This window comes from Cnephaeus nilssonii, assembly GCF_951640355.1.
Source record: "Cnephaeus nilssonii genome assembly, chromosome: X".
NCBI lineage: Eukaryota > Metazoa > Chordata > Mammalia > Chiroptera > Vespertilionidae > Cnephaeus > Cnephaeus nilssonii.
Genome location: NC_137071.1, coordinates 78,286,677 through 78,309,731, shown reverse-complemented (window position 1 = coordinate 78,309,731; position 23,055 = coordinate 78,286,677). Strand labels below are relative to the sequence as shown.

Below are 23,055 nucleotides of genomic sequence, written 5' to 3'. Positions count from 1 at the left end.
GCAAAAGTAAGTTCGTAACTCTTAGTAATTACATTAAATGGTTAGAATGGGAAGATTTATGCTGTATATATTTTACCACAATTCTTTTAAATCATGAAAAAAAAAGTCACACCCGAGAAAGTGAGTAGCTGATGGTACAGGAGTGATAGCAATCAATGTTTATGAAATAGCACAAGAGATGAATATAACATAAATTTGGATTGATGGAGGTCAGTGAAGACTAGGGGAGGAAATTGAATTTTTATAGTAGGTAAATAGAAATCAACTAGAAGTTCTTAAACAAAGGAATGACTTGATGGAATTTGTGTTTCAGGGAAATTTTTCTGAATGAGTTGGAACATGAAGTGTGAAAAGCCATGGCCAGCGTGGCTTTCGGGTTCAAAGGCTTGGAGAAAGAGCTGACACACAAATGATACACACAAGACAAGATTAATTATGAAATTATTTGGGGGGCCAGGGCAAACTCAACTATAGCAGTCAAGTTCCACTGAGTCTCTTTTACCCAGCTGCTTTTATTTACTAAAATACACAATTGCCTTTTAGGAATGCAAACAGACATATCAATGGTAATGTTTATAGTAAACAGTAAGATTATCAGGTTCTGGGGAGTTTGCTTTAGGCCATTGAGTCATCAGTAGGTAATAAAATGCAAATTCACCCTGTGAATATAAAGGAGTCCAAACAGCCTTCTGCCAGACTTCTCACATTTATATTAATTACTGTTGATCTTGGTTTCCAGCATTTCCCCCTTCTTTAAATTCTTAATAGATGTTGATACGCCGCTTGCAGAGTTTCAATTCTTTTAAGATTTTTAATCTGCATCTGCAGACTAAAATTAAACAAATAAGAACAAAAATGAGACAGGTAATAGTAGTTATGCTAAAAAGCAAAAGTAAAGGAGCAAGTTCTTTCTGTAAATTGCTGTCAGGTATCTAAGGAATTAGTTTGTAAGTTTCTGTAATTCCAAAATATCAAGGGTGGTGTTATTTTTACTTTAAGCACCAAGAAGGTGATTTTTCATTGAAGTTATTATTTTAAACTAAATCATTTTACTGGTGCAAGTGCAGCAGCTGATTTTCATTGATTATTACTATAGGCAGACCCATAGGGGCTTCAATCCACAAAAGAAAAAAAATGTTCTTAAGTTTGCTGTTGGTGGGTGCCATTCACAAGACTTTTTACATAATGGCTTAGTGGGGAGAGGTCTTAGGAATGTTAAATTCTCTTTTGCCTCTCCCAGAATCAAGTAGTGATAGTAATTGTATTTAGGTTTTTGCTTCCCCCTCCTTTGGTGTGTTGCTAGCCAGCTTTAATTCTACACACAAAGGAGCAATAGTTTGATTCTTGTTGTTATATAAAAAAGGGAAGCCTGGTGGGGACACCCATGTAATTATACTTTGCCCATATATTTACTATACTAGGTGGGGGATCAGTCCACGTAAGAGATTTTACCCAGGGAGGACTTCCCCATTAGCCCTTGGTGAAATTACCGCACAACTGGTTACTGCCAGCATGGGAAGAAAAACATTTTCAGGCATTCTTGGGGTTTTGGTCTCTTTGCAAATTCGTTCAGCTTTCTGGACCATCTTCTTTATCACTCCCCAAGTCATCTTTGGGCTGTTTATCGTCCTCCTTGTTCTTCTTCCACTCCTTATCTTCAGTTTATTGCCGGGGGCTGCTGTTTGTGGCTGGTGATTGCATGGTGTGGCTCCAGGCGCAAGGTCCTCATTAATCTGGCTAGTTCCTCTCTTGGATCCATGTTGCAGTTTAATATTTCTAGCAGGAATCCACACGGGTTTGGAAAAATTCTCTGGAAATATACAAGCATACCCTCTGCCAAAGGTTAATAATGGATCGGGTCCCTTCCATAAACCAGATTCAGGATCTTTCCATTTAACTAGAACATTTTCCTTTGTTTTATTCTGACACCAGTGTAACTCCGTGAGTGTCTTACCATCAGCATCACAAGTGAAAAAAATTTAAAGTAATTAAGGCTTAGTGCAGCCTACCCACAGGTGATTTCTCCATCATAATCCCCCCTTTTTATTTTTCAAGTTGGGATTTTAGCCACTGGTGCTGTCATTCAATAATGGCCTGTCCTTGGGAATTATATGGTATTCCTGTAATGTGCTGAATTTTCCACTTTTTACAAAATTGCTGAAAATGACAGCTTGTGTAAGCAAGCCCATTATCAGTTTTAATAATTTTTGGAATTCCCATGATGGCAAAAAGCAGCTAGGCAATGATTAATAACCTGTTCTGCCATTTCCCCTGTAGATGCAGTAGCCCACAGGACTTTTGAAAAGGTGTCTACAGAGACATGCAATGCCCCAAGGCATCCAAAGGAAGTATAATGTGTCACATTTATTTGCCAGATATGGTCCCTCAGCAAACCTCTAGGGTTGACTCCTGTGTTAGGCCCTTGAGGTAGATGTAACATGCAAGTGGGACATTCTCTGATAATCTGTTTGGCCTGCTGTCCAGAGATTGAGAATTGTTTAGACAACATTTTGGCAGGCTGATGTAAAAGCTGATGAGATTCTGAGGCCTGTTTTAAAAAAGCAACCAATTTATCAGCATGTGCATTTCCTTTTGCCAATAGGCCAGGTAATAAACTGTGAGCCCTTATGTGAGTAATATAGAAAGGATATTGTCTTTGTTGCACAATCTGCTGAACTTGTTTGAATAGTAAAAATAAACTTTAGTCACTGAGCCATTTTAAACGAGCAGTTTCAATTCTATTTGTTAAACCTGCAGTGTAAGAAGAATCCAGGATAATATTAAGAGGCTCTTGCAAATCCTGTAATGCAGCCTTAATAGCTTCCAACTCAATTCTTTGTACAGAAGTATGACTAGTTTGTATGACTCGGTCTAAATTCATTGTATGATAAGCAGCTTTGCTATTTAATAATCCATCAGTAAAAACAGTTAATGCTTCAGGAATAAGTTCCTGCCTAGTATTTTTTTGTATAATAATAGGAGTATAGTAAAAAAATTGTAATAATTTGTCATTTAGTAGGTGACAACCAAGTTCCCCTGAATATCCACTTAATCCAATTTGCCAATTTAAATCAGTCTGAAATAACATTTCAATTGCTTCCCAGTAAGGGGAAAGTAAATACATTGGGGTTCTTGTCCTCTAAGCTGTCTGCATTGCTTTCTAAGCTGAAAAATCAACTGAGCCATAAGTTCTATATATGTAACTGCAGTTTTAGAGGATCGATGTCCTAGGTGGACCCATTCAATAATAGCAAGAGAATTTTTATTTTGGAAGATGACTCCAGTGGGACTATTTGCAGTAGGATTAATATGTCCCAATAAAGGTAATTCAGGCAGTACTCATGCCACTTGGGCTAAGGAGATTGCCTGCTCAATTCTTTGTAACTCCTTTCTAGCTTTATCTGTCAATACTCGGGTGAGGAAAGATTAGAGTCACCTCTAAGTATATTAAATAAATTTGTCATTTCTCCTATAGAGATTTTTAGATAAGGTCTTAACCAATTAATGTCCCCTAATAATTTTTGAAAGTCATTTAAGGTTTTAAGGTAGTCTTTCCTTATTTCTACCTTCTCAGGCCTATTATATTGGTTTTCAATTATGGTTCCCAGATATTTGAAAGGCATCTCTTTCTGTACCTTTTCTGGAGCAATTTTTAAACCCCATTTAGGAAGTTCTTTTTCTAATTGAGAAAACATTGCTAAAGTCTGTTCTTCCCATGGACTCGCTAGGAGCAAGTCATCCATGTAATGGACAATATAACAGTGGGAATATTTGTCTCTTAAAGGCTGAATAGTTTGAGCTACATATTTTTGACATAAAGTAGGGCTAATGGCCATTTCTTGAGGCAAAATTTTCCATTGATATCTTTTCATAGGCTCTATATTATTAATAGATGGCACTGAAAAAGCAAATCTTTGTTTATCTTTTGGTGCCAAGGGAATGGTGAAGAAACAATCCTTAAGATCTACTACTGTAAGAGACCAATCTAGAGGGATTTGTGAAGGCGCTGGGAGTCCAGGCTGTAAAGCTCCCAGGGTATGCATAGTAGCGTTAAGGGCTCTAAGATCATGTAACAATCGCCAGGCTCTAAGATCATGTAACAATTGCCATTTTCCTGCTGCCTTCTTAGGTATTGGAAATATAGGAGTATTCCAAGGACTATTGGAAGGTTCTATATGACCAGCCTCTACTTGTTCCTGTATTAATTCATGAATATGATTTAATTTCTCCTTGGTTAATGGCCACTGATACACCCATATAGGCCTATCATCTTTCCATTGTATAGGCTCAGCATGGGGGTGAGGAGATTGAGCAGTGACCACTCCTAAAAAGGCTGGTATTCTAATCCTTGTTTTCCTGTGTTTTCTTTGGCCTGAATGGGTTCTTTAATCTCCTGATTATCTTTTCCTAAACCTTGATCCGCTTGATATCCCATCTGAGTCCTTAACTGTTGTCCCTTGCTGGTAATAATACAAGCTTGTAAACCTTCTAAAATGTTTCGGCCCCATAAGTTGACTGCAATTCCAGAGACTATATAGGGCTGAAACCATCCTGTTTTTCCCTCATCATCTTTCCACTTTAACACTGCAGTGCTGTGTTGCGTGTTATCAGGAATTCCAACACCCGTGATAGAGCCTATAGCTTCTACCATGGACCAACTTGGAGGCCAGAATTCTTGACTGATGACACCAATATCTGCTCCAGTGTCCACTAATCCTTTAAACAGTTTTCCCTCTATTCTTAGATTAATCATAGGATTGGTCTTGCTAATTTCCTGTATCCAATATATATCAGAGCTTCCAAATCCTTGTGTCCCTCTCTTCCTATTTATAACTTCACCTTGCTGAATATAAGGTAAAAACAGGAGCTGAGCAATTTTTTTGTCCTGGAATAATTTGCATAATATATTTGCATTCTAAAATTACTTTGATTTCTCCCTTATATTCTGAATCTATGACTTCAGGAAAAACAGTCCTTTTAGCGTATTTTTACTCTTTCCTAGGACTAAACCTGATATTCCTGGTGGCACAGGTCCCCAAATTCCTGTAAGAACAACTTGTCTATCCATATCGTGGATCAGGGTGATTGTTATTGTGCTATTAAGATCAAAGCCAGCATTTCTTTCTGGAGTGATTCAAAGGAGGGAATCTACTGTGGTCTTGGCAGGGTGAAACTTCCCCTTATTTAAAAAGGGGGCTGGGAGGAGCCCCTCCGGCCATTTCCCTGCGGCTGGCTATTTCCTACCTCTTGATTTAATGGCTGGCCATTTCTATGAAATTTAGATTTACACTGATTGGCCCAATGATTCCCCTTCTTACATCTGGAACATAGACCTGCATTACCTGAGTTGGGAGGCGGAATGTTTATGCCTTCTCCCTGAGAGTCACCTTGTGTCCCTTTTGGTTGTTTACATTCCTTTTTAAAATGTCCTTGTTGTCCACAATTAAAATATAATTTGTTTCTTGTTGTAATTGCGGCAGCTAGTAACCTTGCCTAAAAAATGCCTGACCCCACATTCTGACATGCTCAAATCATTTCTGTGATGGTGCTATTTTTTCTTAGAGGCATTAGACATTTCTTACAATCAGCATTGGCATTTTCATAAGCTAATTGCTGAGTCAAAATGTCTCCTGCTGTCTCATGTTGAATCTGCCGTCTCACTGCTTGAGTGAGGCGAGCTACAAAATCAGAGAATGATTCAGTGGGCCCCTGCATGCACTTACTAAAGGCTCCTTCAGGTTCCCCTTTTGCTGGTAAAGTCCACCAGGCTTTTTGTCCACAAAGTCTAATTTGCTCATACGCCCACTGGACGTATTGGAGCTGATTATGGACGTCACTAAATTGTCCCTGTCCTGCAAGCATCTCAAAAGTTATGAGAACATTCTGTCTGAGATTTCAAGAAGCTTGTTCTTGACATTTCTCTAAAAATTCTCCTTTCCATAGCAAATAATCTCCTCCATCCAGAGTTGCACGGGCTAGAGAATACCAATCATAAGGAACTAGGAATGCTTCAGAAATGTTAGTTATAATTTCTCCAGTAAATGGAGCATTTGCGCCTTTCTGTATTACACTATCACGCAAGGCCTTTATCATTTAAAGTCAAATCTTTCATGCTGTCTTATTATTTGATTAGGAAATTGTGGATTAGCTACCTGTATGATAGGAAAAACAAGTCTATCTTCCACAGTCATATCCTTTAATCCTTTTCTGATGGCTCTTTTCATATGTGATTCTGTTAGGGGCGATTTAAATGTTTCAGAACCAGGACATGAAGGCCACTCCTCCAATTTATCTTTCTGCTTCTCTTTAGGAGTGGAGGGTGCAAAGGGAGGAGGTCTTTCTTCTCTGAAAGGCCCTAGCAAATGCAATACTGTTTCCCACAAGGAGAAACAATTTGAAGGCAAAATTTTCCCCTGCTGCTGAGCTTCTTTCAAGTTCTGACCTATCCATTCCCAACATTCAATATCCAATGTACCCACATCAGAAAACCATGGATTATATTCTATAATAATCTGTACAAACTGTAAAAGAAGATCTTCTGAAACTACAACTCCCTTATATTTTAGTAAGCAAGCTAAAAGTTTACCGGAATATCTTTCTTTTTTCGACAAATTCTGCCCCATGATGATCTGGCTGAAACAAGAAAAATACTCAAGCACTTACGGATCTGTGGGTTCCGAAGCTGACAAGAGTTTTGCACGCAGTTAATCTTCCACCACCAGGTCCGGTGATATTTTCCACTCTGGCGAATCCTTTTTCTCCAAGTCCCTGTTCAAGAGCGCCAATTGTGAAAAGCCATGGCCAGCGTGGCTTTCGGGTTCAAAGGCTTGGAGAAAGAGCTGACACACAAATGATACACACAAGACAAGATTAATTTTGAAATGATGAGGGGAGGCCAGGGCAAACTCAACTATTGCAGTCAGGTTCCACTGAGTCTCCTTTCCCAGCTGCTTTTATTTACTAGAATACACAATTGCCTTTTAGAAATGCAAACAGACATATCAATGGTAATGTTTATAGTAAACAGTAAGATTATCAGGTTCTGGGGAGTTTGCTTTAGGCCATTGAGTCATCAGTAGGTAATAAAATGCAAATTCACCCTGTGAATATAAAGGAGTCCAAACAGCCTTCTGCCAGACTTCTCACATTTATATTAATTACTGTTGATCTTGGTTTCCAGCAATGGAGATAGTGTAACAGGGGCTTAGTGAGGAGTGCTATAGTGATGGTAGTTAAAGTCATGAGGGAAAAATGAACCCCTAAATAAATAAAGACAGAGGGGAAAAAAGATTAGAATCAAGATATCTTCTGCTCTTTATAGAAACCAAACATGCTTCTATTTCAGGGCCTTCGTCCTTGCTATTACCTCAGCCTAAATTTTTCTTTGTCCCCCAAAATCTAAATGGCTCACAGCATCATTTCAATTGGGTATCTGCAGAAATATAACCTTATAAATTAAGACTATCATGAGCACCCCACCTAACATATTTGTTCTGTCTTCTGTCAGGTCAAATAAAGATAAACCTTGCAAGTGAGAATTTTGAGGAAGCTGTGGGGCAGGAGAAATCATAATTACAATTATCTGAAAATTGAACTTAATGAAGGAGATCAAAATATACTTTGCCTCTTCCAGAGGCTGCCTGCCTACTGGTTCTCTCAATTACCATAGTTTTGATGCTGTTGGGTTTTAATGTTATCACTGAACTGGGAAGAGAGGAATGGAAACAGGGCATGTTAAAATACCAAAAATCTGCCCGGCCAAGTGGTTGAGGGTTGACTTATGAATCAGGAGATCACAGTTCCATTCCTGGTCAGGGCACAGGCCCAGGTTGCAGGCTTGATCCTCAGTGTGGGGCATGCAGAAGGCAGCCAATAAATTATTCTCTCTCATCATGGATGTTTCTATCTCTCTTTCCCTCTCCCTTCCTCTCTGAAATCAAGAAAAATATATTTTAAAAAATACCACAAAGATCACTGCTCTTATTTTTTATTTTTTAAATAATTTTCATTGTTGAAAGTATTACATATGTCCCCATTTTTCCCCCATTGAACCCCTCCAGCCCGACCCAGGCCTTCAGCACCCAATTGTCTGTGTCCATGGGTTGTGTGTATAAGGTCTTTGGTTGATTACCTCCCACCCACCCACCCTCCCCTGCCTTCCCTCCAAGATTCTGCACTCTGTTCCATGCTTCCATGTCTCTGGATCCATTCCATTCTTCAGTTTATATTGTTGTTTAGATTCCACATATGAGTGAGATCATGTGATACTTGAATTTCTCTGACTGACTTATTTCACTTAGCATGCTACTCTCCAGGTCTCTCCATGCTGTGTCAAGGGGTAAGAGATTCTTCTTTTTTACTGCTGCAGAGTATTCCATGGTATAAATGTACCACAGCTTTTTTATACATTCATCTGCTGAAGGGCACTTGGGCTGTTTCCAGACCTTAGCTATTGTAAATTATGCTGCTATGAACATAAGGGTACATACATTCATTCTGATTGGTGTTTCAGGTTTCTTAGGATATATTCCTAGACGTGGGGTCTCTGGGTCAAATGGCAGTACTTATTTAATTTTTTGAGGAAACTCCAAACTGTTTCCCATAGTGGCTGCACAGGTTTGCATGCCCACCAGCAGTGTACTAGGTTTCCTTTTCTCCACATCCTTGCCAGTGCTTGTCATTTGTTGATGATAGCCATTCTGACAGGTGTGAGGTGATACCTCATTGCCATTTTAATTTGCATGACTCTGATGATCAGTGACTTTGAGCATTTTTTCATATGTCTCTTGACCATCTGTATGTCCACTTTGGAGAAGTGTCTATTTAGATCCTTTGCCCACTTTTTAATTGGGTTGTTTGTCGTCCTTTTGTTAAGTTGTATGAGTTCCTTATATATTTTGGATATTAACCTTTTATGAGATGTATCATTGCCAAAGATGGTCTCACATACAGTGGGCTCTCTTTTCATTTTGTTGATGGTTTCTTTTGCTGTGCCGAAGCTTTTTACTGAGATGTAATCCCATTTGTTTGTTTTCTCCTTAGTTTCCTTTGCCCTAGGAGATGTATCCATAAACATTTTGCTATGAGAGATGTCTGAGATTCTGCTGCCTATGCTTTCTTCTAGGATTTTTATGGTTTCATGACTTACATTCAGGTTTTTTATCCATTTTGAGTTTATTCTTGTGTATGGTATAAGTTGGTGGCCTAGTTTCTTTTTTTAAATTTCTTTATTGATTAAGGTATTACATATGTGTCCTCATCCCTCCATTAACCTCCCCAACCCTCCCCCCACTCATGCCTTCACCCCCCGGATAACTCTGTCCATTGGTTAGGCTTATAAGCATGCATACAAGTCCTTTGGTTGATTTCTCCCCCTTACCCCCTCCCTCCTCTACCTTCCCTCTGAGGTTTGACAGTCTGATCGATGCTTCTCTGTCTCTGGATCTGTCCCTGTTCATCAGTTTATGTTGTTCATTATATTCCATAAATGAGTGAGATCATGTGGTATTTATCTTTCTCTGACTGTCTTATTTCACTTAGCAAAATGCTCTCCAGTTCCATCCAGGCTGCTACAAATGGTAAGAATTCCTTCTTTTTACCGCAGCATAGTATTCCATTGGTACATGTACCACAGGTTTTTAATCCACTCATCTGCTGATGAGCACTTAGGCTATTTCCAAATCTTAGCTATGGTGAAATGTGCTGCTCTGAACATAGGGGTTCATATATCCTTTCTGATTGGTGTTTCTAGATTCTTGGGGTATATTCCTAGAAGTGGAATCGCAGGGTCAAGTGGGAGTTCCATTTTTTGTTTTTTGAGGAAACTCCATACTGTTCTCCACAGTGGCTGCACCAGTCTGCATTCTCACCAGCAGTGCAAAAGAGTTCCTTTTTCTCTGCATCCTTGCCAACACTTGCTGTGTGTTGATTTGTTGATGATAGCCATTCTGACAGGTGTGAGATGGTACCGCATTGGCGTTTTGATTTGCATCTCTCAGATAGTAATTAGTGACTTTGAGCATGTTTTCATATGTCTCTTGGCCTTCCTTCTGTCTTCTTTCGAAAAGTATATATTTAGGTCCATTGCCCATTTTTTGATTGGATTGTTTATCTTCCTTTTGTTAAGTCTTGAGAGGGAAGTTCATAGCTCTATAAGCCTACTGCAAAAAACAAGTAACAATGGTAATAAATTACTTAACCCTACAACTCAAAGAGTTAGAAAGAAAGCAACAAGAAATGCCCCGTGTAAGCAAAAGGAAGGAAAGAATAAAAATCAGCGTGGAGATAAACGACAGAGAGACCAAAAAAAAAAAACAATACAAAAGATCAACAAAACCAAGAGCTGGTTCTTTGAAAGGATAAACAAGATTGATGAACCTCTAGCCAGGCTCATCAAGAAGGAAAGAGAGAGGACCCAAATAAACAAAATCAGAAAGGAAAGAGGTGAAATAACAACAGACCCCGCCGAAATACAAAAGATTGTTAAAAAATACTACGAACAACTCTATTCCAACAAACTGGACAACCTGGAGGAAATGGACATATTCCTAGAAAAATATAACCTTCCAAAACTCAATCAGGAAGAATCTAAACAGCTCAATAGGCCAGTAACTATGGAAGAAATTGAAGCAGTCATCAAAAAGCTTCCAGCAAACAAAAGCCCGGGGCCAGACAGCTTCACAGGGGAGTTTTATCAAATATTCAAGGAAGAACTAAAACCTATCCTCCTCAGATTATTCCAAAAAATTCAAGAGGAAGGAACATTTCCAAGCTCCTTCTATGAAGCCAGCATCACCCTAATACCAAAACCAGATAAAGATCACACAATGAAAGAGAATTACAGGCCAATATCCCTCATGAACATAGATGCCAAAATCCTCAACAAAATTCTAGCAAATCAGATCCAGAAAGATCATACACCATGACCAAGTAGGAATGCAAGGATGGTACAATATCCACAAATCAATAAACGTAATACATCACATAAACAAATTGAGAGATAAAAATCACATAGTCATATCAATTGATGCAGAAAAAGCATTTGACAAAATCCAACACCCTTTCTTGATAAAAACTCTCAACAAGGTGGGAATAGAAGGATCATACCTCAACATAATAAAAGCTATATATGATAAACCCACAGCTAACATCATACTCAATGGGCAAAAACTAAAACCATTTCCCCTAAGTACAGGAACAAGACAGAAAAGCCCACTCTCACCACTCCTTTTTGACATAGTACTAGAAGTATTAGCCATTGCAATTAGACAAGAAGAAGAAATAAAAGGCATCCAAATTGGAAAAGAAGAAGTAAAGCTGTACTTATTTGCAGATGACATGATATTGTACATATAAAACCTGAAAGACTCCATAAAAAAACTAATAGACTTAATAAATGAATTCGACAATGTAGCAGCATACAAAAGTAACACCAAGAAATCTATGTCATTTCTATACACCAATAGTGAACTTACAGAAAGAGAGACTAAATAAGCAATCCCATTTACCATCGCACCAAAAAAAATTAAGATACCTAAGAATAAACTTAACTAAGCAGGTAAAAGACCTATACACGGAAAACTACAGGACACTGAAAAAAGAGATAGAGGAAGACGTAAACAGATGGAAGAACATACCATGTTCATGGATTGGTAGAATCAGCTTCATTAAAATGTCCATACTACCCAAAGCAATCTATAGATTCAATGCACTCCCCATTAAAATACTAATGGCATATTTCACAGACCTAGAAAGAACTCTCCAAAAATTCATCTGGAATAAAAAAAGAACCCGAATAGCCATAGCAATCCTGAGAAAGAAGAATAAAGTAGGAGGGATCTCAATACCAGATTTCAAGCTGCATTACAAAGCCACTGTTCTCAAAACAGCCTCATTCTGGCACAAGAACAGAAATATAGATCAATGGAATAGCACAGAGAATCCAGATATCAACCCAAACCACTATGCTCAATTAATATTTGACAAAGGAGGCATGAACATACAATGAAGTCGAGACAGTTTCTTCAATAAATGGTGTTGGGAAAATTGGACAGATACATGCAAAAAAATGAAACTATATCACCAACTTACACCATTCACAAAAATAAACTCAAAATGGATACAGAACTTAAACATAAGTTGGAAAACCATAAAAATACTAGAGGAATCCATTGGCAGAGAAATCTCAGACATATGCTGAAAGAACTTACTCACTGATACTGCTCCTAGGGCAATGGAAGCTAAAGAGAAAATAAACAAATGGGACTACATCAAAATAAAAAGCTTTTTCACAGCAAAAGAAACCATCAACAAAACAACAAGAAAGCCCACTGTATGGGAGAACATATTTTCAAATGTTATCACTGATAAAGGTTTAACCTCCAACATCTACAGGCAGCTTATACAAATTAATAAAAGGAAGATAAATGATCCAAGAAAAAAATGGGCAACGGACCTAAATAGAATCTTTTCAAAAGAAGACAGAAGGAAGGCCAAGAGACACATGAAAACATGCTCAAAGTCACTTATTATCCGAGATATGCAAATCAAAACAATAATGCGGTACCATCTCACACCTGTCAGAATGGCTATCATCAACAAATCAACAAACGACAAGTGTTGGCCAGGATGCAGAGAAAAAGAAACCCTCGTGCACTGCTGGTGGGAATGCAGACTGGTGCAGCCACTGTGGAGAACAGTATGGAGTTTCCTAAAAAAACTAAAAATGGAACTCCCATTTGACCCAGTAATCCCACTCCTAGGAATATATCCCAAGAAACTAGAAACACCAATCAGAAAGGATATATGCACTTCTATGTTCATAGCAGCACAATTTACAATAGCTAAGATTTGGAAACAGCTTAGGTGCCCGTCAGCAGATGACTGGATCAGAAAATTATGGTACATCAATACAATGGAATACTATGCTGCCATAAAAAAGAAGGAATTCTTACCATTTGCAGCAACCTGGATGGACTTGGAGAACATTATTCTAAATGAAATAAGCCAGTCAATCAAAGAAAAATACCACATGATCTCACTCATTTGTGGATAATAAAGAACATTTTAATCTGATGAACAAAAAGATAGATACAGAGGCAGTAAAGCATCAAATAGACTGTCAAATTACAGCAGGAAGGTTATGGAGATGTGGGGGAGATAAGAGATCAACCGAAGGACTTGTATGCATGTATATAAACATAACCAATGGACACAAAACTCTGGGGGGTGAGGGCATGTATGGGAGTGGGGTGGGGGGGCAATGATAAGATATGTACACATATAATCCTACATAATAAAATGGTAATATGTAAATTACCATCACTCCGCTACGCCCACGATTGGGCCAGCAGGAGGCGCAGGGGGCGGGACTCAGGGTGGCCGGGGTAGCTGATTGGGCCAGCAGGACGCTGAGCTCGCGGCGCCAGTGGCGATCAAAAGCCAAAGCGGGGGAGCTGGCCGGCTGTCTTCTCCGGCACAAGGCCGCGGCGGAGGCTTTCGGAAGGCCTGGTGCACCGGCGGACAGCCAGCCCGCTGGTGCACCAGGTGCATGATTAAATCATGCACTGGGCCTCTAGTACCTTAATAAAAGGAAAAAAAAGAAAAAAAGAAAAAGAAACCAGTACCGGTTCATGTGTCTCGGGGCTAAAGAAATCATGACTGGCTTAATGAAAACAGACAGTGAACTAAAGAGAATCACGAGGAGCTGTTAGTAAAAGACATTTAATATGCTAATACTCCTCTCTGTTGTTTTCATGTTTGTTTTTCATAGCTGCTATGTTTGGCATGACTTTGCAGAACTCTGTTTCAAGCAATGTAAACATGTAACTGCTCTTCTTCTGTAGTATAATTGTTTCCAAAGCCTGCTTAAATTAATGTGATATTTTTCTCCTGGTTTGAGTAGAATACTTTAATTCACTTTGGGAAACCTTTTGGGGTAGCATTTAAGCCTTCAGATGCAATTGGCAAAAAAAAGTATCTGTCAGGTTTTCTTCTAAGATACATATAGGAAACTGATCAGAGTAAAGACCCTCTTTAATAATATCAATCTATAGTTGAGAAAGGAGGATTAAAATGAGAACATGAAGACTCTCATGCTTTGCCTGTGTTCCCATAAGTCAGTACCTTGAGAAAACGGGAAGCCAGCCAATTAGGAGGGACAAGGTATGAATGGGGTGAGAAGCATTCTTTGAGCTCTTACAAAATATTTCCCTCACACTGGTTTTGAAATATCAGCAATGCCGAGACTTATTTAAATTATTTTAAATCCATATATTACTTTTCAACAAAATAACAAGTATCTCAAAAGTTGGAAAAGACCTTAAAGGTCATATAGTCCAGTCCAGTTTACTATTTAATACTTGAAATTCCTCTATAATATGTTGCCTGCTGGTTTTTTTAACCTCTATTTGTTTGCTTCCAGTAATGGGGAAGCTCACTATCTCCTGAGACAAATTTACCCCCTTTGAAAGGTATGGAACATTAGTACTACTTTTTATATTTAGTTGAATCAATAAATCTATGAAACACACACACACACACACACACACACACACACACACACACACACACACACAGAGTGGTTCTGATTTATCCCTTAGAAACATAGAAAGTATCTGAGCCCTCTTCCCATAGAAGCAGTTATGTTCACCCAAGTCTACTCATCTCCAAACAAAATGTTCCTCATTCATTCACCACACCTCTCAGATCCAGCCTGTTTCACTTTATTGTAAGTCCCAGTATGCTGGTAAAGGTTTAATAACCAGTTCTGTGAGAGAGGGACAGTGTGGGTATGATAAGTAACATTTGCCAATTTTTGTTGTGTAAATATTCCCATCATAGCCAATTTTAAGCTACTATCATGTTGTTATTAAATGCAGAGATGCACATAACCACTGTTAGTAGACTGTTGCAAACCATCTCCAGCACTGCTAGTGGACTGGTGCAAGCCATCTCATGGTCCCTTCTTTCCTTTGAAGCCAACTCTACAGAAAGCATTCAATCTGCCTTGGACCAAACCTTAACTCAGGGAACATGGGAATCATGATATATATATATGTATTCTCCATCCCTTCCTCCCTATGCATGTATAAAAATCCATAATTTCCTTGCCAGATCAGAAAACAGTCGATTGGAGAGCTACAGTGTGTTCATCATTAGATTGTCAATGAAATGGTATGTTCTCTAGTGATCAAAAAAAATTAATGTGGCTCTCTGGACACACATTACCTATATATCATGGCCAATTTGCCACAGCTAATTATGCCTTTATCTGAAAGAGGAATTAGGTTCAGGGCATATATAATTCATTTCTATTATGTACACAGTTAATTTTATATACATCCTATTCTTTCATTCTCATTCTTTAGAAAGCAACTCTTAGCTTTACATATCTAGGCTGAGAATTCCAAAGTCCAGCTTGCAGATGCCAGTAATACAAACATGGTTCCCAGAGCTATCTGGTAAGTAATATGTCTATTTGGTCAGGCATGTAATTGACTTCATTCTCTTGTGTGAGAGTTTTGATAGGTCACCTTTTATAATTCACTTGCAACATGTGTCCATCTTCCAGTGACTTTTAGATACCTTACTGAAAATATAACAAATGGCAATTAATAAATAAATACACATCCAGGCATTCAAAAGAGAATGGATCTGCCAAAACAGAGGCTAGAGGCAAGCCTCTACTCATGCTTTACCTTTCACTCCAGCTGCTTAAGAGGTTGTTTTAAGCTCTTCTCAGATGTCCTCATGGCCCAGGGAGTCTTGAGATTAAATATCTTTTGACTTTTTCTTGTCCTTCTTAAAGACAAACTGGTAGAATTAGGTAAGAAGAAATATTTTTCTCAGTCAAGTAAGATTTTCTCAGTTAAAATGTAGTGATACACAAAATATATTTAAACCAGTGGTTCTCAATCTTGCTCTACATTGAAATTATATGCAGAGAAAAAAAAGAAATTATAAGTAGAGCTTTAAAATATTAATGCTTGGATCTCCCCTTCATCTGATTGGTCTGGGTTGGAACCTAAGTGTCAGAATTTTAAAAGCTCTACAAGTGATTGTATTGTGCAATCAATGCTGAGAACTACTGACTTAAACCATTCCTCAGTGTATACCCCACTTTTTGAAAGTTCACATTATGCCACTTCCTTTTTCCGAAACAAACCCCCCTATATTAGTACCTATTTTCACTGATGAAAATATACCATATGATTTTATTTATATGTGGAATCTAATGAATAAGATAAGCTAACAAGCAAAATATAAACAGATTCATAGACACAGAGAACAGATTGAAAGCTGTCAGAGGGGAGGAGGTTGGGGTACTGGGTGAAAAAAGTGAAAGGATTAATCAAAAAGACTTATAAACACATGGTGATTACCGGAGGAAAAGGGATGTGAGGGGAGGTAGAAGAGGGTAAATGGGGGATAAATGGTGATGAAAGGAGACTTGACTTGGGTGGTGAACACACAGTAGAATATACAGGTGATGTGTTATAGAATTGTACACCTGAAACCTATATAATTTTATTAACCAATGTTACTCCAATAAATACAATACACATTTTTTAAAAAATCTAAAAAGGATTTTTATTTTGCCATTGTAGAGGCAGTGTGCAGCTTAAGCAAGAAGTACAGCACTGTTTTTACTATATATTAGGGTTCCTTTATATGTTACTTGGTATGATTTGGTAGGTTATTTGGGGTGTCTGTAAATGCTCAAAAAATTTTCCATGTAAATTAATGAGAATAGCTTTTTTGCTTTATATCATTTCAGTTCAGTATAAACACTTTACTTTAAGATAGTGGGGGAAACCTATATTAGTGATTTAAAATAACATAAATCTATTACCTTACATTTCTAGAGGTCACAAGCCCAAAATGCGTCTCAATGGGCTAAAATCAAGAAATAGGCAGAACTGCATTCTTTCTGAAGGCTCAAGCAGCAATCTGATTGCTTAATTTTTCCAGATTCTTAGAGTTTGCCTATATTCGTTGGCTCATGGCCCTTCTCCTCCATCTTCAAGGCTAGCAAAATTAGGCCAAATTTTTTTCATACTACATCACTCTGGTTCTCCCACTTCCTTTTGTAAGTACCCTTGTGATTATATTGGCACACCTGGATAACCCATAATAATCTCATCTCAAGGTCAGCTAATTAACAACTTTAATTCCATTTGCAACCTTAATTCTTCTTTGCCATGTTACCCAACATATTCACAGTTTCCAGGGAGTATGATGTAGACATCTTTGTGAAGCCACTTGTGTATCTATGAGAACTCGGTCTCTCCTGTACCATCTGTAATAATTATATCTGGAAGAGAGAGAGGGGTTAGATGGAGAAAGAGAAGTATATACCAAAAGGAAAAAACCTAAATCAATTTTATATTTGGGACACATTCCTGCTTAGGCTCCCATTTAGCTATGCCCAGTATATGTAGTCAATAAACACTTTGGAGCCTAAAATATACTAGTCACTCTATAAATGTTGAATGAATGAATTGCTGATTATGTTCCCAAATATGTAGCTCCTCAAATTTTCTACACTTTTCATCTTCAATTATTTGTGCTCTCCTTAAAAATATGGTCACTATCCTATCAAGCTAAAACCTTAATTGTGACAAAATTTGAATAAAGAGAGAAATTTAGAGGCTGAGGTGTCCAGAATAGAATAGGATCCTCAGTAACAAGGCCAAGTGAGAACATGAGCTGAGCAAGAAGAGTGTCTATTGCCTTCTGGGCCTCATCAGAGGAGAGCTGTATTCAAGGATGCATGATCTTTCTCCTGGTGTCAGAAGTGAAGATAGTGCTGCATTTTCTGTACTGTCTTGAAGGTTTAATAGATCAATATGCCAAATACTGTATGATATACAACAAAATTTCTGAAAATTAATAACACAAAGCAATTATTTTGTGTGTGGATTAAGCCATCCCCATTTGGCTCCACTAAAAACTGCATTTCCAAGTCCTTGAAATTCCATTTCTACCAGGGTCAGTTTTCATTTCACATCTGTCTTTCTAGCTCAAAGAATTAGTCTTCCCCTAATAGTTTATATGTACTTTGGGTCAAAAGAATGTGGTCATTTCAATTGGGTCTAGAGATCCTTATCCAAATTTAAATGCCAGTGAAAGACCACTGCTTCTGTCAGGGTTCCTTATTATGTGCTCATTTCAGGAGAGTTGGGATTGGAGCAATGTCTACAAAAGCTTACTAAAGTGCAAAAAGGGAAAATGTGGCAGACAACAAGTGCTTTCTGACTGTAGTTTTTGTGAATGCCTGTAAGGTAACTTCCAGTACTCTCAGGGGTAAAAAAAAAGTCTTTTTAGAGATTAGGGACATCAGAATAGTCAGTGCTGGAGACTACCCACTTAGCCTAACAATAGATGTAATCACAATAAATGCTCTTGGAACCTTTTTTTGGAATATAATAAAATTAGTATTATTGTTTTACATTCACACTTTTTTTAAACTAACTGTAGCTATATTCAGCTTGAGCGCACATCTCACTCACTAGACTTAACTCTCAATGATTACTAACCATTTCCAAAATCTACTTTCAAAAAACAAGAGTCACTGCTACTGAGGATATTTAATGAATGTGTCCCTGCAACTAAGGCAGCTCTAATGGAGGTGTTGCTTGGCTGTTTTTTGCAGTTTAGTCTAATCTCTAAAATTATACTTTGTATATTAAATGACTCTGACAATGGTTTTTCCCTGAGTCTCACAATGGCCCTAGTAAGTAAGGTTCATATCAATTCCAACCTTAAAGATGTACACACTGAGTCCCACAAAAGCTAAGTGACTTGGACCTGGTCAAATGTTTTGAGTGGTGGAACCTGAATATAACTGAAACCATTTTGCTTGGAAATAATGTACATCTTCCCAAATGCCTATAAGGGATGAAAAAGTATTTTCATTGTAGATTGTGCTTACTAGTATTTAGAAGTAATTTGCCAGTAACAGCCCTGTCTCATCTTAAATGGTAGTGACTAAACTAAGAGAATGATGCATTAGGATAAGGGAAAGTGGATGAAGGTAGAATATGTAGAACTTGCTACATAATTGTGGAAACTTTAAAAAGACCTTTAGGGTAATCCCAAATTGGAGCATATCTACTGCTTTATTGATCTAGTATCCCTCTCCAGACCTCTGGGAATTGTCTCTTTGGCTATCCCAACTTTATGTCCAAGCTCTAGCTATTGTGTTGTCATGTGACCCTTCGCTTTGGGCCACATAGGAGTGTTTTAGGGGTGGGCATTTTGGTCAACTTCACCGTATGTCCCCTTTCTCTCATTTTTTGTGCTCTGCTTCAAGAGAACTCAATCAATCACACACTAGTAATTATAAATTGCAATCCTGTAGAAAAGCACTGTCCAATAGATATAGAATGTGAGCCCAAAATGTAATTTTAAATATTATAATTGCCACATTAAGAAAGTAAGCAAGTGGAATTAATTTTAATAATATACTTTGTTTAACACAATACACCCAATGTTATCATTTTAGCATGCAATCAATATTTTTTAATTAATAAGATATTTTACATTCTTTTTTTCTCATACTCAGTCTTCAAATTCCAGGGTGTGTATTATACCCAACAGCCAACACATCTCAATTTGGACTAGCCAGAGTTCAAGTGCTTAATAGCAACATGTGATGGGTGGCTGCCATATTGGACGGGGTAACTTTAAAGGTCCAGATCTCCCATCACATGGAGAAAGCCAGCCTGTAGGGAGAAAATAAGTCAGTGCACAGAGAGATGCAGAGATGAGAAGCATAGAGAAAAACCAAGAATACTTGTGGCATTCAAGTCCTTGGTTTTGGGAGTTCTTAAGGATCAGCTACCCTCCCATCCAGAACCAGCCATAGCCTGGATGTTTTCTGAGATATCCAAGCTCCCTTTCAATAATATCCCACTTTGCTATTAAAAGTATTATTTTCATTATTATCATTAAATTAAAATTGTCTACATTACTTTACCTTAAGGATGAACATTTTCTCATTTGTGTACCCATAACTCTGTTCTTAGCAGACATTACTAATGAATTGCTCATTTGTCGCCTTTTTTATGGATTCCAAATGTGACCTAAGAACCCTTCTCAACAATGCTGTAAGCAGCCACTACCAAATAATTGGAGTAAAAATATAAGTTAAAATGTATCTGCCACCCATGCTATATAGTTGAAATGTGTCTATTTTATTCTTTCCCTTGATGAATAATAAGAGAACCGTCTTTATGAACACATCACACATGAGACAGACCCTTGATCCTCTTAGAAATACTGTGTTCATATTGAGGTTAGGGGAGAAACATGACGTCATGGAAGACAGGAGAACCTGCAATAGCTTAAGGAGACACAACTATAAATACATGGTTTGAACAGTTACTGCAGCCATGTATATCTTTTGTCCCAGATGGGTGATTTGGGATGCCACTTTGGCATGCACAAACTTAGTCAATGTGAAATGTGGTAAGTAATCAAAAGATTTAGGAACTTCTGGATGCTTTTTATAACATATCCATCTCCTAAGTATTTCATTTTCTGATTATAATAAATATAATTCAATGAATGAAGAAAATGAAATAGTAAATGCCCTTATAAGAAATTCTGTAAATCAAACCTCTGGAATAGGTTTCAAATGAATCCGAACAATTCTTTTGTGGTGCTGATGGGATTTTCACAGAGGAAAATATATTTCTGCAACTGTATCCAAATGAGACCAAAAGCAAACAGGCTTAATTAGAAATTGAAATGCACAATCTTCCTTTTGCCATCTTAAATTTGTTAATGGACAGTGAAACATGCAGGAGGCCAGATGCACTCTTCCCTTTCTGGTTCCTCTGTAGATTTTCATAAATTAGCTTCTTTTTGTAAGAATGTCATTTATGAGAGAGGAAAAGACTACATATTTTGAACTAAAGCATTCTGAAACAACCACACCTCAGCTAGTGTCATCAGAATAATTGCTGATACAATGCTGCCCTCTAGCAATGGCTTACACTGGGCTTCTGCCCCAGTAGTTCTTTCCTCAGTCCACTTAGATACTTTCCTACTTCCAGACCATGTCCAAAACAAGACAGGAGTTATCACTTTGTCTAATTCCCTAATGAAAATGAAACAATAATAAAGATGAGGTTACTCAGGCTCAAAATGATCAAGTGACAATTGACTTACCCAGGGTTATACAAGTTGTCACTGGCACAGATGGGATTGGAATGTGTATTTTCATCTTATTTCTTCTCTCTCTCTCTCTCTCTCTCTCTCTCTCTCTCTCTCTCTCTCTCCCTCCCTCCCTCCCTCCCTCCCTCCCTCCCATCTTCCTCTTTCACCTTCCTTCCTTCTCCTTCTCAGGGTAGAGGATTTTATGTTTTTTGAACTTGCTACATAATTGGCTGTGGAAACTTTTAAAAGTTTTGGTGATTGGGTTATGGAAAAACTCTGAGTTTAATAAGAATAAGAGGGTCTTAGCCTAATGAATGACCACAACAATGAGTTACCTGTTTGGGTTACTTTAGTTTTTGGTTGAAGGAGAAAGAATCCACAGGGAAGAAGCCACATTTCTACAGAATTTTTGTTTTTGAGCTAGGGCTTTTGGGCTTTCAGCAACCCCCACAATATAAGCCCACACTCATCTCTGTTCTGAGCCAATCTTTGTTGCAGAAGGCAGCAGTTGAAAGACAGTTGTTATGGGTCTGGGTGGGGTCATGATAATTTGCCTTTCTAAATCCCTCCTTCAATTCTGAAAAGGTTAGAGACAATGGAATAGTTGGGGCTGGGCTGGAGAGCAAAAGGATCAGTAGCTCATCCCAAAATATTCTCTAAAAGTAAAGCCTCCAATGATATTTATGGTAATAAGTTGCAAGATGGTTGAGTTTGTAATAAAAATTTGTAAAAGGGAAGCTCAAATTCATTAGCCATCAGGGAAATATAATTCAAAACCACAAGATTCCCACTAGGATGGCTATAATCAGATAATAACAAGTGTTGAGGATGTGGAGAATTTGGATCCCTCATATACTGCTGATGGGAATCTAAAATGGTGCAGCCAGCTTGGCAGATGTGGCTTAGTTGGTTGAGCACTGTCCCATTCATCAAGAGGTCACTGGTTCAATTCTAACATTGTTCAGGGCACATGCCTGGGTTTTAGGTTTGATCCCCAGTAGGGAGAGTGCAAGAGGTAGCCAATCGATGTTTCTCTCTCATCGATATTTCTATCTCTCCCTTTGCCTTCCTCTCTAAAAAAAATAAATAAATAAAAAATCAATAAAAACATATTTTAAAATAGTGCGGCCACTTTGGAAAAACAGTTTGGTAGCTCCTCAAATGGTTAAATATAGACTGTATCATATGTTGGAGAAATGAAAATGTATGTTCACACAAAAACTTGTGTAAGAATCTTCATAGCAGCTGTATTTATAATATCCAAAAGGTGGAAGCAACCAAATTGTCCATTAGATGATGAATGTATAAACATTACACTAAGTGAAAGAAACCAAACACAAAAGGCCATATGTAACACTGCGGGGGGCGAGTCCCTCAGCTCACAGTCCGGGACCCCTTGGGGGATGTCCGCCTGCTGGCTGGTGGCAGTCAGACATCTTCCGAAGGGTCCTTAGCACTGCCACAGAGGCGAGAGAGGCTCCTACCACCCCTCCCCCACTGTGCTCTCCAGCCATGTGCCCAGCTTCTGGCTGAGTGGCGTTCCCCCTGTGGGAGCGTACTAACCACCAGGGGGCAGCTCCTTTGTCAAGCGTCTGCCCCCTGGTAGTCAGTGTGTGTCATAGCGACCAGTTGTCCTATTCGGTCGACTTGCATATTAGCCTTTTATTATATAGTATGTGATTCCATTTGCACAAAAAGTCCAGAATAGGCAATTCTACCAAGAGAGAAAGTAGATTAGTATTTTCTAAGGGTTTGGAGGGGGGTGGTGGAGTGACTGAGTAATGGGGAGTGACTGTTTAATCATTAATGGGTATGGGTTTCTTTTCGAGATGATGAGGAAATTCTAAAATTAGATTATGGTAATAGTTGCACAATTATGTGAATATACTA

General features: G+C 38.2%; 1 protein-coding gene across 7 annotated transcripts in view; it reads right to left on the bottom strand.

The window, feature by feature from the left end:
- Window positions 1-572: 572 nt before the first annotated feature.
- The window catches only part of RTL9 (retrotransposon Gag like 9), an 81,106-nt gene continuing 58,623 nt past the window's right edge, over window positions 573-23,055 (bottom strand). For 4 of the 7 annotated variants that reach the window (XM_079764464.1, XM_079764460.1, XM_079764466.1 and 1 more), the window contains 4 exons: window positions 15,699-17,314; window positions 6,664-6,839; window positions 1,491-1,810; window positions 573-829 (listed from right to left, as the gene is read on the bottom strand). The gene's annotated coding sequence lies outside the window, so the exon portion shown is untranslated. Of the gene's footprint in view, window positions 830-1,490; window positions 1,834-6,663; window positions 6,840-15,698; window positions 17,315-23,055 lie in introns of all 7 variants that reach the window. The other 3 variants (XM_079764465.1, XM_079764463.1, XM_079764462.1) reach the window with 3 other exon arrangements.